The sequence below is a fragment of the Centruroides vittatus genome, unplaced genomic scaffold (assembly GCF_030686945.1).
Source record: "Centruroides vittatus isolate TY-2023 unplaced genomic scaffold, ASM3068694v2 contig_329, whole genome shotgun sequence".
NCBI classification, from domain to species: domain Eukaryota; kingdom Metazoa; phylum Arthropoda; class Arachnida; order Scorpiones; family Buthidae; genus Centruroides; species Centruroides vittatus.
This window is the reverse complement of record NW_027122113.1, coordinates 3,247,902-3,260,311: the sequence shown is the minus strand read 5'-3', so window position 1 is coordinate 3,260,311 and position 12,410 is coordinate 3,247,902. Positions and strand designations below refer to the sequence as shown.

At 33.4% G+C, this 12,410-nt stretch overlaps 1 protein-coding gene across 1 annotated transcript in view; it reads left to right on the top strand.

Moving 5' to 3' along the window:
* The first annotated feature begins 5,632 nt into the window (after positions 1 to 5,632).
* The window catches only part of LOC136973803 (mitochondrial inner membrane protease subunit 2), a 35,909-nt gene continuing 29,131 nt past the window's right edge, over positions 5,633 to 12,410 (top strand). The window contains exons 1-2 of the mRNA XM_067268576.1: positions 5,633 to 5,736; positions 10,721 to 10,770. The gene's annotated coding sequence lies outside the window, so the exon portion shown is untranslated. The remainder of the gene's footprint in view (positions 5,737 to 10,720; positions 10,771 to 12,410) is intronic.

Sequence of the window (12,410 nt, the reverse complement as noted above, 5' to 3'; positions counted from 1 at the left end):
TTAGATTAAGAATTTTTAAATTTGGGTTTAAAATTGCAACTTAGTGACCTGACCAATTACGTTACATTAATTACAATGAAACAAATAATATAATAATAATGATGTTAATTTATAGTATTAACTACTTTTTACTATAGGATACAAGGGCGTCGCCAGAGGGGGGCAGAGGGGCAGTTGCCCCTCCCTAGACATGCGAAAAAAATTATTTAAATGCTAAGTCATTTATTGCCCGATTTATAATTCCCGCGCGAAAAACCCAAGAAGATTATGTTTTAATTAAAATAATCTTCTTAAGCTTCTTAAAATTTATGAATCGTTTTTATTTTACCTACATACAATTCATATCCTCTATCAATTTATATCATCTTGCCCCTCCCTGGCCCATTGGCTGGCGACGCCCTTGATAGGATAAGTGCTCGTTGTTAATGAAAAAGTATTAAAATTTATGATGATAATTCAATTTTTGTGTGCCCTTGACACTTTCAGTCCAGGGCTTAAGCTTTATTAGTCCCTATGTAGATCCGTCCCTGAATACACTGGAGGAATTCGAGTTATCTATCAAAGTGAAACTTTCTTTATTTCCCAAACTTTCGGCTTACATTGAGGAAGTTTTGTGATTGAACTAACCATCAATGTTCCCTCTAATTTTTTTTTTTTTTTTTTTTTTTTTTGTAGATGAGCGGAGCATGTACTTCTCTGAGCAAAAAAAATTGCTGAGCATATATATATAAAATCTTATTTTTTCCTATAAAAATTAAAATAATTAATTATAAAGTAGAGATTAAAATTCATTTTAAAACATACTTCCATACAAAATATTATCTTTTGTCAATGATTTAATGTATTTAATTGAAATATATGTAGCAATAATCATGCAGCAGACAGTGAGAAATAAGTAAACAACAACTCAAATCAGTGTGCATTCTCGCCGGCGCAGCACAAATTCTCGTGCGCGGCAACAATTTGAGCAGTGCGCAGCCGCGCAGCTTAGAGGGAATATTGCTAACCATATTGATCATATAACTGAAATCATATTTGAAGCTATTTATATTTAAGTAAAATTTGTGTACTTCGTATTTCAGTCTGGGCATATAAAACGAATCACCTTGGAAAGTATACCCAGGAAATTTTGTGAACAGAAAATAAGACATTCGACAGTGGGAGGTGGCCCACGAAAAGATATTAAAAAAGAGTTGAATACAATAGGAAAAGTTTATAAGATAATCGACAGGAAAGTCCTTTCCTAACCTGACATAACAGTACTGGAACAGCGGCAGGATGGCCGAGCGGTCAAGGTTCGCAGCCTGCCGCCCTGGGGGACTCGGGATCGAATCCGGACGGGTCGAAAAATCCCCAGGAATTTTTCGGGAGGTGGTGCATCCGGATACGTCGGTCCCCGTCCCTCATCACCCGGCTGCCCCATTGTGGGCCTGGCCGAACCCATAATGGGCTTGCTATAAGAGGCCATCTTAGTGTCCACAGGGCGGAAAGAGTTACAAAAAAAAGAAGAAGAAAAAACAGTACTGTAACAGGAAGAGGATGGTAATGTCATTCAATTGTAATTAGATATTAAATGTTTGTGGGTACATCTTTTGATAATTCTATAAAAAAACATAAACGAAACTTAAGGCATTGGATATTTAAATCAGTTTTCTTTCGTTTTAAATCGTCTAACGATACGAAATGTAGAAAATAAATAGATAGATATTCGCCACGATATCAAAATTGCACGTTATCTTAACATTCAAATTAATAGCAATATTAATGAAGACAAGAAATGGCATTGACAGACTTTAATAAAATTTCTTTAAAAACTCTAAATGGCGTTTATTAAAATATCAATAACAAAAAATAAACAAATGACGTATCGTTTAACATTATTACAAAGAAATAATGAAAAGCGTTTTCATTCTTAGTATGCGTTTTCTTCGCTTTGACATTTCTCTCGCTATAATGCTTCGAATTCTAATGTTTTCGTTATCATTTAAATTATGACAATTATTATAACCAGTCGTAGATGGATGAAACATGATCCGTCGATGTATCGTAGAAACGAAAACAATGGATTTACTACCATCAATACCGAACAGGATCCACACGGCTCTATCAATGACAAATATAGAAGATTTCCTCTTGAAAGACTTAAACAGAAATCACATTTTCAAGCAAAAGAAGTGAATTTAAAGCCATTTTTGTATAAACTAAAGGAGGCATCTACACTTCATTCATGATTTGAACATAATCCTAATTATCTTAGGATAATAAAGAAACAAAGACATTCGATCAAGTCAGAAAGGGATAAACTAATGCGTTCTAATGTCCTCCTTCGCAAAGTAATCACTGTACGAATAATGCCACGATTAAGTTCTACGGTGAGCTGGCTCGAATCTAAATTAACAGAATTGAGGGATGAAAAGATGAATTAGATCTCGTTTTGACACAACAATCCGTCGCTACAGAGCCAGCTACGAACAATCCAGAAATCGTATCCATCGACGAACAAATAAAAAGGCGATATTTAACATTAACAATGTCGCTGTCGATTTTGTTTTTCATAACAACGATCACCTTTTCTGGCATGTTGATTCAACGACATTGCTACAATGAATCCAATCAGAAAATGCGTCGAACTGTCGGACAGAGACAAGAAAACAAAGAGGAAAAAAGAAAACCGAATAAGACGTTGTCACCCGAACTTGAGCAACAACCTCTATTAGAACCAGACGAAGTCGAGGAAAACGCTCGACCTTCGTCCATTTCTTCGACAATTGATACGGAATATTCATTCGACAAATTCCTGAGATTGGTCGAACGTTTACACGAAGACGAAATAAAACAACTCGAAACAGCGCCGGATTAAGCCTCTAGCGGGCCCTAGACAAAATTTAAATTGGGGCCCCATTTAAATAAGTTGCTTCTAAACAAATCTTATATAATGTGACATTAGCGTAGCTAGCATGGGTGACACCCGGTGCGGATATCGTGGTGTCACCCCAAGTCACACCGTAGTGTCACCCTTTTTAACTGTTTTATAAAACACTATAGAATTGTAATAACTTCGCACTCGAGCAACTTGAACGCTACATCGAATATGCGATGTCGCGACGTATAAGTTTAAATTTAGAAAATGAATCATAACCATACATCAGTATTACTATGAAAGGCGGCCCTAGGAATATTTCTAGATGGTGCGAGAGATCTCGTGGCGGAGATTACTTCTGACGCATGGATGGCTGTTGACCTTTTTTTTTTTTTTAGGTAATGGCTACTAAAGCCGGGCCCCTCCAAATTACGGGCCCTAGACATTTGCCTACTTTGCCTATTCGATAATCCGGCCCTGACTCGAAATGACTTTTAAAAGTGCCGAACAGATTTGAACTGTTTGTTCATTTACGTGACAGAATTTGCGTTATTTTTCTATATTTTAATATTTATTTATGTTTGTTGTTTAAATTATAAATAAAGAAATACAAACAGTCTATAAACCAAGAATTTATTTATTCTACGTACTACATTATATTGCTATTGCTATATCAGTTATATCATGATGATATCCAGTGGCGTAGCGTAGTGGGGGCGGCAGGGGCGGCCCTCTCCGGGCGGCACTTTTAGGGGGCGGCAAAATTTCACAATAAATAATAATAATACAATACACCTGTACAATACACAATAATGATGATTGTTTTTGTCGAAAAGTTCTTTAGAATTACTGTATATTTTAGTCTTTTAAATTGAGATACCTAAACAAGGGGGCGGCAAATTTTCCTCCGCCCCGGGCAGCTGACACCCACGCTACGCCACTGATGATATCAAGAAGAAATAAAAAGCTGACTGCAAGCCGAACAATGTAATAAGTGGTGTGTTAATCTTAAATCTAGAGTATAAGATTTATTAGATCTAAACACAAATTTTTCATTTTCAATGAGGAAAAAAAAAAAAAAAGATAGAAGGTCTGTATGTAGCATACAGGATCTCTTGTCAGTAAGATCAGAGAGAAAATTTTTTGGCACAGACTCTTAGCACAGATACTATTTCCGCGAACAACACATTTTATGTTATTTTCGACACCCAATAAACAATAGTATTTGAAAATAAAGATGCACAATTACACATTGAAGACAGATATAATAGAAAATATAAGACATGTATAGGCCTATTGCATTCAGTACCATAACTGATTTGCAATTTATTAACAAAATACTCAATATTAAATTTTATTTAGTTTTTGAAAATAGAACATAAGCCAGAATTCTCAAATGCCTGGTTTTAACCCGGCATTTGAAAATTCTTAAAATATTTAGCGCTATAAAGTCTTAAAAATTCTTCAGTTCTTCGTTGAGTTATTTTTGGTGTCTAAATTCTTCATATTCAAGAACATTTTTTAAACCCGGCAATATTAATTACATAGCAGTTTTAGCTAAAATAGATTAAAATTTCTCCGTGTTTTTCAATCATGGCCAGATTTTTGGTTATTGCAGGTTTTATCAGCCCTATTTGATCAAATCTGGAAGAAAATTGGCACTATTTACCGAGCGCTTCGTTTGATAGTCACTGCACTATTTATGGCCGGATGGCCGAACGTTCAAGATGGCGGCAGTCCGCTCTGGGGGACTCGGGATCGTTTGTTTGTTGTTTGTTTGTTAAGTTATGGCAACGCAACATTTGAGCGATCTGCCTAGAGGGATGCTTTCTGGGAGGACTTATTAAGGGAAACTGGTTTCTATTTAGGGGTTACAGACGTGGAGAAAACCCGAAAAACTCCACGTGGCCAGCCCGTCCGAGCGAAGCGCGAACCCAGACCGAACTTCCAGTGCTCAGGGTACGAAGACCCCTTGGCCAGTGGTGGACCTTGACCCGGGATCGAATCCAGACGGGTCGAAAAATCCCCAGGAATTTTTCGGGGGGTGTCTTGATCTGATACGTCGACCCACGTCCCTCACCACCCGGCCGCCTCATTGTGGGCTTGGCCCAACCCATAATGGGCTTACTAAAAAGAGGCTCTCTGAGTACCCACAGAGCGGAAAGAGTTAAAAAAAGAAAGTCACTGAACTATCGTGATACTGTAGTATCATGTATACAAATCATTCGATAATTTTCTATCGATAGACAGCAATCATTTCATAGTAGGAATATCGGTTCTTAGAAGGTTTTGATTGCTGGAATGATTGTGGGGACGAGACGAATCGTCAAAAAAGAGTTTGTCATACGGCCATTTAATCGAGACATAGTGGCCGGATGGCCGAGCGGTAAAGGTGGCAGCCTACCGCTCTGGGGGACCCGGGATCGAATCCGAACGGGTCGAATAATCCCCAGGAATTTTTTCGGGGGGTGGTCCGTTCGGATATGTCGGGCCCCGTCCCTCACCACCCGGTCGCCCCATTGTGGGCCTGGCCGAACCCATAATGGGCCTACTAAAAGAGGCCCTCTTAGTGCCCACAGGGCGGAAAGAGTTAAAAAAAAAAAAAAAAAAAAATCGAGACATAGTAGACGTAAACAGATATTTTTAATCCATTGAATTTTATTATTATTATTTTTAGATTTATATCAAGCATTAATTCTGACATTATTATATATTTTTTTAATGTTTTATGAAAATTCAATTTTCATTATTATTTTTATGTCCCTCTAGTGACCACTATTAGAACTAAATTGCAGACGATATCTTTAATTTCGTCGTTTCAAGAATTTTAATGAGTTTTTCGAATTTTAAATATAAATTTGAATATTTACATGAATGTAAGTATAATATAGACAATATGGAATGACAATATTGATAAATAAGAAATATATTTAAGCGAAATTAAGTGTAGTAAAGAGGAAATCAAAGAAGAAGAAACTTTTCTAGAATATTCTCTTTGCATTTCTCCGAATACTGTCTAAATTATTAATTTAAAATGTATTAAATACGGTATACATTAACATTACACAGACGAATTTCAAATAATAAAATATATATTTTTGTAAAATTAAACGTTACAATTCATTCATAATAGGCCTACATACCACGTGTTAAGCAGTGTAATTGTTCTTTTTGATACGTCTTGTTTTCCAGCTTTTTAAAATCATAAAAATTTTATATTTTTTTGATGGTGTTAAGAAATCAATAATGAATTAAATTTTAATGAATTTAAAACAGTAATACACATTACATTGGAAATAATTAAACATTGAATAATACACTATTGAATGAAAATAATTAATTAAAAAGCATTTTCACTTATAAACATCTTGAACTTCTTCGGTTTATGCTGTTCTAAAACACATTGAATTTGAATGCCAGGGTTGAAATGCAGGGATGTGCAGTAGATTTTTCTCTGTATGATGCAAGTCTTTGAAATGCTTCGAAAAGCCTCCCCTTAAATGCTGTATGCCACCCCTTTACGGTGCCACCTGATGCGGTTACGTCTCTGTATCATAGCGCGGCCCTGTTTAAATGTTTGAGATATTATATTTCTGTTGAAACGATGTCATTCCGTATATTTTTTTTTTTTTTTGTATGGAAACATTGCAGTTGTTAAATGTTTTAGTATTTAAAGCAGCAGATATCCCGTAAGATCGTAACTAGGGTTTCTTATTTCCCAGTCTTTGTCCTGGGATTTTGGGAAAAAAGTGAACTGTTTCCCAGGATATAATTCATTAATTTTAAAATATAAAAAATATCTTGAAATTGAATGATATAATTATTTTTCATTTTTAAAAGTAATTTAATATGTTCTGCAAACTCCAAAATCATAATATTAATAATGCTGTGTAAAATATATATTAAAATTACCTTTGAATTATGTAGAAATTTTTACAAATACAAAAATTTATTAAAGTTTGTTGGAAACTGCTTACAAAAAGAAAAAAATGCCTTTGAATTGAGTTGAAAATTTAATGAAAAAATGAACTTAGATCAAACTTCTAAGTTAGAAAGTAATTTTTGTTTTTTAAATAAAACATAACACAAAATATTATTGTAAATTTTTATAAGATTTTGAAAACCAAAGATGGTCAATACTCCGATCACTCAATCTGGTTATTATTTTAATAATGAAAAGTCCCTGCTACTGAAAATGCCCTTTCCAATTAAATGGATGTGGGTGGAATCATTTCTAATGCATTTAAGAGAAGACAGATGTTATGTGTTTTTTCACATGTAGCCTGGAAGATTTCTAGTTTGTTTTCAAGATGCGTTACAGTATTTCTTTTGCCATCTAGTACTCTTGATTTGTCTACCTTGGCTGCTTTAATAGCAACATCAAGCTTATAGCCCAATAATTTGGCAGTTCATTTGGCTTTAGTAATCAGGTTTGTGGAGAAAGACTTCATACTTGCATACATTGTATTCATTTGTATCCTTGGCCAATTTGTACAACCTGGCATAATGCAGTTATCAAAGTTACTGAGCATGGTTAAAAATTAAGACAGCATCAGGACAATTATTCAAGATATTACAGGTTCTGACATGTAAAGAATTTTCAGAGTCCTGTCACAAATAGGTGACATATTGATTATTGACAATCTGTCACAAGCAAAACTTTAAAAAACTGATAAGCAGGCTTAAAATTAATAAATACAAATGTATTCTGACAGTTTATGGGTTAATGATTACACTTTTTATTTGCAAAATTTCCTCAACTTTAACACAAAATAAGAAAAAAAGTAAACTTTTAAGAAATTTGCGAGATTTCCTGGGATCAATGTTCCCTCTAAGCTGCGCAGCCACGCACGAGAATTTATGTGCTGTGCAGGCAAGCACGCACACTGATTTGACTTGTTTACTTATTTCTCACTCTGTCTGCAACATGATTATTGCTACATATATTTCAATTAAATATATTAAATCATTGACAAAAGATAATATTTTGTATGGAAGTATGCTTTAAAATGAATTTTAATCCCTACTTTATAATTAATTATTTTAATTTTTATAGGAAAAAATAAGATTTTATATATATATGCTCAGAAAAATTTTTTGCTCAGAATCTGCTCAGTAAAATTTTTTTTTGCTCAGAGAAGTACATGTTCTGCTCATCTACAAAAAAATTAGAGGGAACATTGCCTGGGATGAGAAAGAATTTCCCAGGTTAAAAAACAGCTGGGATCTTGAGATCCCATTTGAGAAACCCTTATCATAATGGAAGTAAAAAATTTGTAGCTACCTGTACCTTTTTTAATGTAAAAGTTAATTGATTGATTGTTTTTAGATAAAACTTAAAATTTTTGAAGAATTATAATATTTTAAATGATTTATTTTTGGTTATTAACAGTTGTATATAAAACTAGATTGCTCCTAAATTTTATTTATTTTTTTCCTTGAATTTTCTAAAATGAAAATGACAAAAAGAAAAATAGATTTATATTGAATATCAGATTTTTTTAAAAATGATCAGAGATGAATGAATGAAAGCTGAAATATTAATTATCACCCAGTGATATTACTGTGTATTAAAAAGTTGTAGTTTGAAAATACATTTAAATATGTAGTAAGTTTGGTACAATAACACCTCTGAATGAAACAGCTAGGACAATACTCTTAGGAGCAAAACAGTCAAAGAAACTATACCTCTACATGTGACCATTTATGAGATATAGCTCCTGGAAATCAGCCTACTTACAGGTCATGTACAATCAGGAGTCATGTCACTCTGCTAATACTATTTCATTTTAACTATTAGTCCATGTGACTATGCTGGCTTTGAGTGGTCCACTTGACTGTTTCTGGAGTACATGTTATATATATAGTTTTATAGGGCCTGGGGGCTTGCCCCATGCAAATGCTGAGGTGCAAGTGATAGTGAGCACTGAAGCACACAATCACGTGAGCCTGTGATGTGGAGCATGCCTATTCTCCATGTTCCACATCACAGACTTGCTATTACTCAGCTTGACTGATGTGGAGCATGGAGAATAGCAGTAGTACTGGTACACAATAAAATCTGATTTTTGGAGGTGAATATCTTGCAGTAGGTTGCATGTACAGTACAAGTATGGTTTCTTTGATATTTTTGCTTATTCAGGGAGGTATACAATTTTGGGCTGGGAAATTCCTCATTCAGAATTAACATCTTACCATAAATTGTATTACAAAATATTAAAAGTAAATAGAGCATGGTTTGAAAAGTAAACTCAGTAATGTTGATATTATATAGATTTTATCTAATAAAATCTTTGTTGTTATATTAAAGCAGGGGTCACCAACTATGGCCCATGAGGCCAGTTTATTCGGCCCACTGCCGCACTGTGCCACAAATGAGCTAAAATATAATTTATATGGAAATATCCTAGTTTGTAAATAAACTAACTATGCAGAAAATAATAAGTGTCAGTGAAAACAAATATAGATTTATAGTGGCCAGAAGTGGTCCAATCTGACTTTTGCACCTGACAGTAATATCATTTTTAGGAAAATCAGTGAAATAAAAAATTTGGTGACTTTTTGTAACTTTGGATATCAGAATGCTTTTTGTGTAAGTACCTGCCTGCAATGAAGTTTCTAACAAAAGAGATTATGAGCTTGCTGCAGCGATCGTGTTTGTGCATTGGTTTGGATGTTTGTTAAATTATGGTAACGCAACACTTGGGCGATCTGCCTAGGGGAATGCCTTCCGAGATGTCTTTTAAGAGAAACTGGCCTCTATTTAGGCAGAGGTAGAGAAAACCTGGAAAACTTCATGTGGCCAGCCCGTCTGAGTGAGGCGTGAACCCATGACTGAACTTCCAGTGTTCAGGGTACGAAGACTGCTTGGCCACTGGTGGGCACATTGTGTATTGGTAAATAAATATGTTGGTTGTCTTTATTTTTTGTGTATTCAGTGCACTGTATTGAACAAAATGGTTATGCAGCGTGCACCCATCATTCTCTCAGTTACTTGGCTTGCCATGAAAAAAGTTTGGTGATCCTTGTATTAAAGCATTAACTTCTCAAAAGTAAAAGAAAACAATACACAAATGTATCTTAATGGATGTTATCAAATTTTATTTCTGTTTTACAAATAATTTGATTCAAGATTTATTAATATGAAATTTTGCTTTAATACATAAAAATGTAGAAGGGTAATGTATATTTATATTCTGATAATTTTATTACTTATATCTAATTTTTTTAGTTTTAAACTTTTATATTGATAATTTTTTGAATCATAAATGAAAAGAGTTTCAAAGTAGTCTTGTTATTTTTGTGCCAGATTTTTGTATAATTCAATGTTTTATCAATCAACGTAGAGAATTTGCTATTAAAATTTAAAAATTGCTTTTTATAAATTAAATATTATCTGAAGTAATATATTTTTCAATAAAAAATTTTGAAATTGTTTATTTTAAAATTAAATAATGTATATAATACAGTAGAGCAGCGATTATCTGACTCCCGATTAACCGACTGCGTTCTAGTTGGCAAATTCAAATGTTCGCTAGTGATGTGGCGCTACAATATTTGGTTATGTCTTGGCTACTTTAATATTATTTTTGTTAAATTTTTGCATGTTTTAGCTGGCAGCACTGGCTCGACCATGAAAGGGAGGCTAGTATTTAAACCAGGCCTAATACACTATACTAATAATGTATTTTTTCATACTTTTCGGTTATCCGACTTTTCAGTTATCCGACCAACCCCAGTCCCCCATTAAGTCGGATAATCGATGCTCTACTGTATGTACATATATTAAACTAGATTAAGTTTTATTAATTAATTTTATTTTACTTTAATAAGTAATTGTTTATAAATCTTTATTTTTAGATTACTGAAGTTCAAGTATATAGAAATGACTTAAATATTTTAATTACAAAGTAGGTAGATTTTTATTTATTTATTTTTGAGATAATAATATAATTTATATACAAATATTAGAAGTATCTAATATAAATTATTTACACTAAATATAATTCTTAAGTTTCAATAAAACAATATCAATTGTATAAAACAATCTGTTAGTATGATTTTAGATTTGAAACAATTGAAACAAGTTAATGATATAATAAAATATATATCAATAATAAAAACATGTGAAGGATTATAACTATACAGTTAAAATACATAGAATTATAATCCATAACACACAAATATAAAATATAGTTATAGATATTTGAGAACTCACAAAATTTTTGATAAAACTAGAAATTGATTTGAAGTATTTACTTTTGTAGTTTAATATAACTGTACTGGAATTTTTAAAGTCTTAATAAGAGTTATTTGTAGAATAAATAGAATGAAATGAACAAAACACTAGTAAATATTCTGTTTATTGTTGTAAATAATCATATCATTTAGAAACTATTTGATATTTAAGGAATGTCTCTCAATTTGTTAACAATGGATTTCAATGAAATATAAGTATAAAAGGTCAAAATATTTAATTCTTTCTTTAAAAGCAGGAAGACCCAATCTAGACCTAGCAACATTCGTAGATTGAGCGTAGGGAAGGTTACAGAATCTATTTAAAAGCAGATATAGTAATGCCTTGAAATACGAGCATACCAACATATGAGTTTTTTGAGATATGATCTGGAGTTTGGCTGATTTTTTCCTTGAGATATGAACAAGTTTCAGTTAAGCATCACTAGTTGGCTCAGCGAGCAACAAGCTTTAAGAATATTTCCACTCACAGTACACTTGTTCACCTTACTCTGAAAAGCTAAAAGGATCTCTGTTGTGTTGTGTTGTATTGTGTTGTGTCTTCTTTTTTTTTTCTTCTTCTTTTTCTTTTTTGCAAAATTTTTTTATTGACACAATTAAAGTCCAAAGAAAGGAAGTGTAAAGAGCAGTGGTGAAAAGCCAAAACATGATTTCACTTGAGGTAAAGCAGGAAATTATAAAAAGACATGAGGAAATGGTATGAGTAATGGAATTGGTGAGACAGTATGTGTTCTACATTGATGATATGTACAATATCAAAACAGAAAGCCTCTATAATGGGTATAACAGGAGCCAAGGGAGTAGCGATAATATCAAAGCTATGCACTTCAGTCCATGAGAAAATGGAAAATCTGTTTCTTTAGATAATGGAGAAGCAGCTCACTGGAGACACCTTGACTGAGACTATCAACTGAGAAAAGTCATGAACAATTTACTCAGATTTGATATAACAAAAAGGTAGTTCTTCAGCAGAAGAGGAGTTTAAAGCCAGCTGTGGCTGGTTTGAAAATTTCAAGAACAGATCCGGCATTCATTCTGTTGTTAGGCATGGTGAGGTGGCCAGTTCAGACGTCAAGACGATCAAAGATTTTGTCAAAATGTTTGTGGAGATTGTAGAAGCCAAAGTATACATCCCTCAGTAAATCTTTAATTGCAACAAAACTGGATTTTTTTGAAAGAAGATGCTGATGAAGACTTATATTACTGCAGATGATAAGAAGATGCCAGGCCACAAATTGATGAAGGACAGGTTAACTCTTGCACTGTGTGCAAATGCAAGTGATGACTTCGAGAT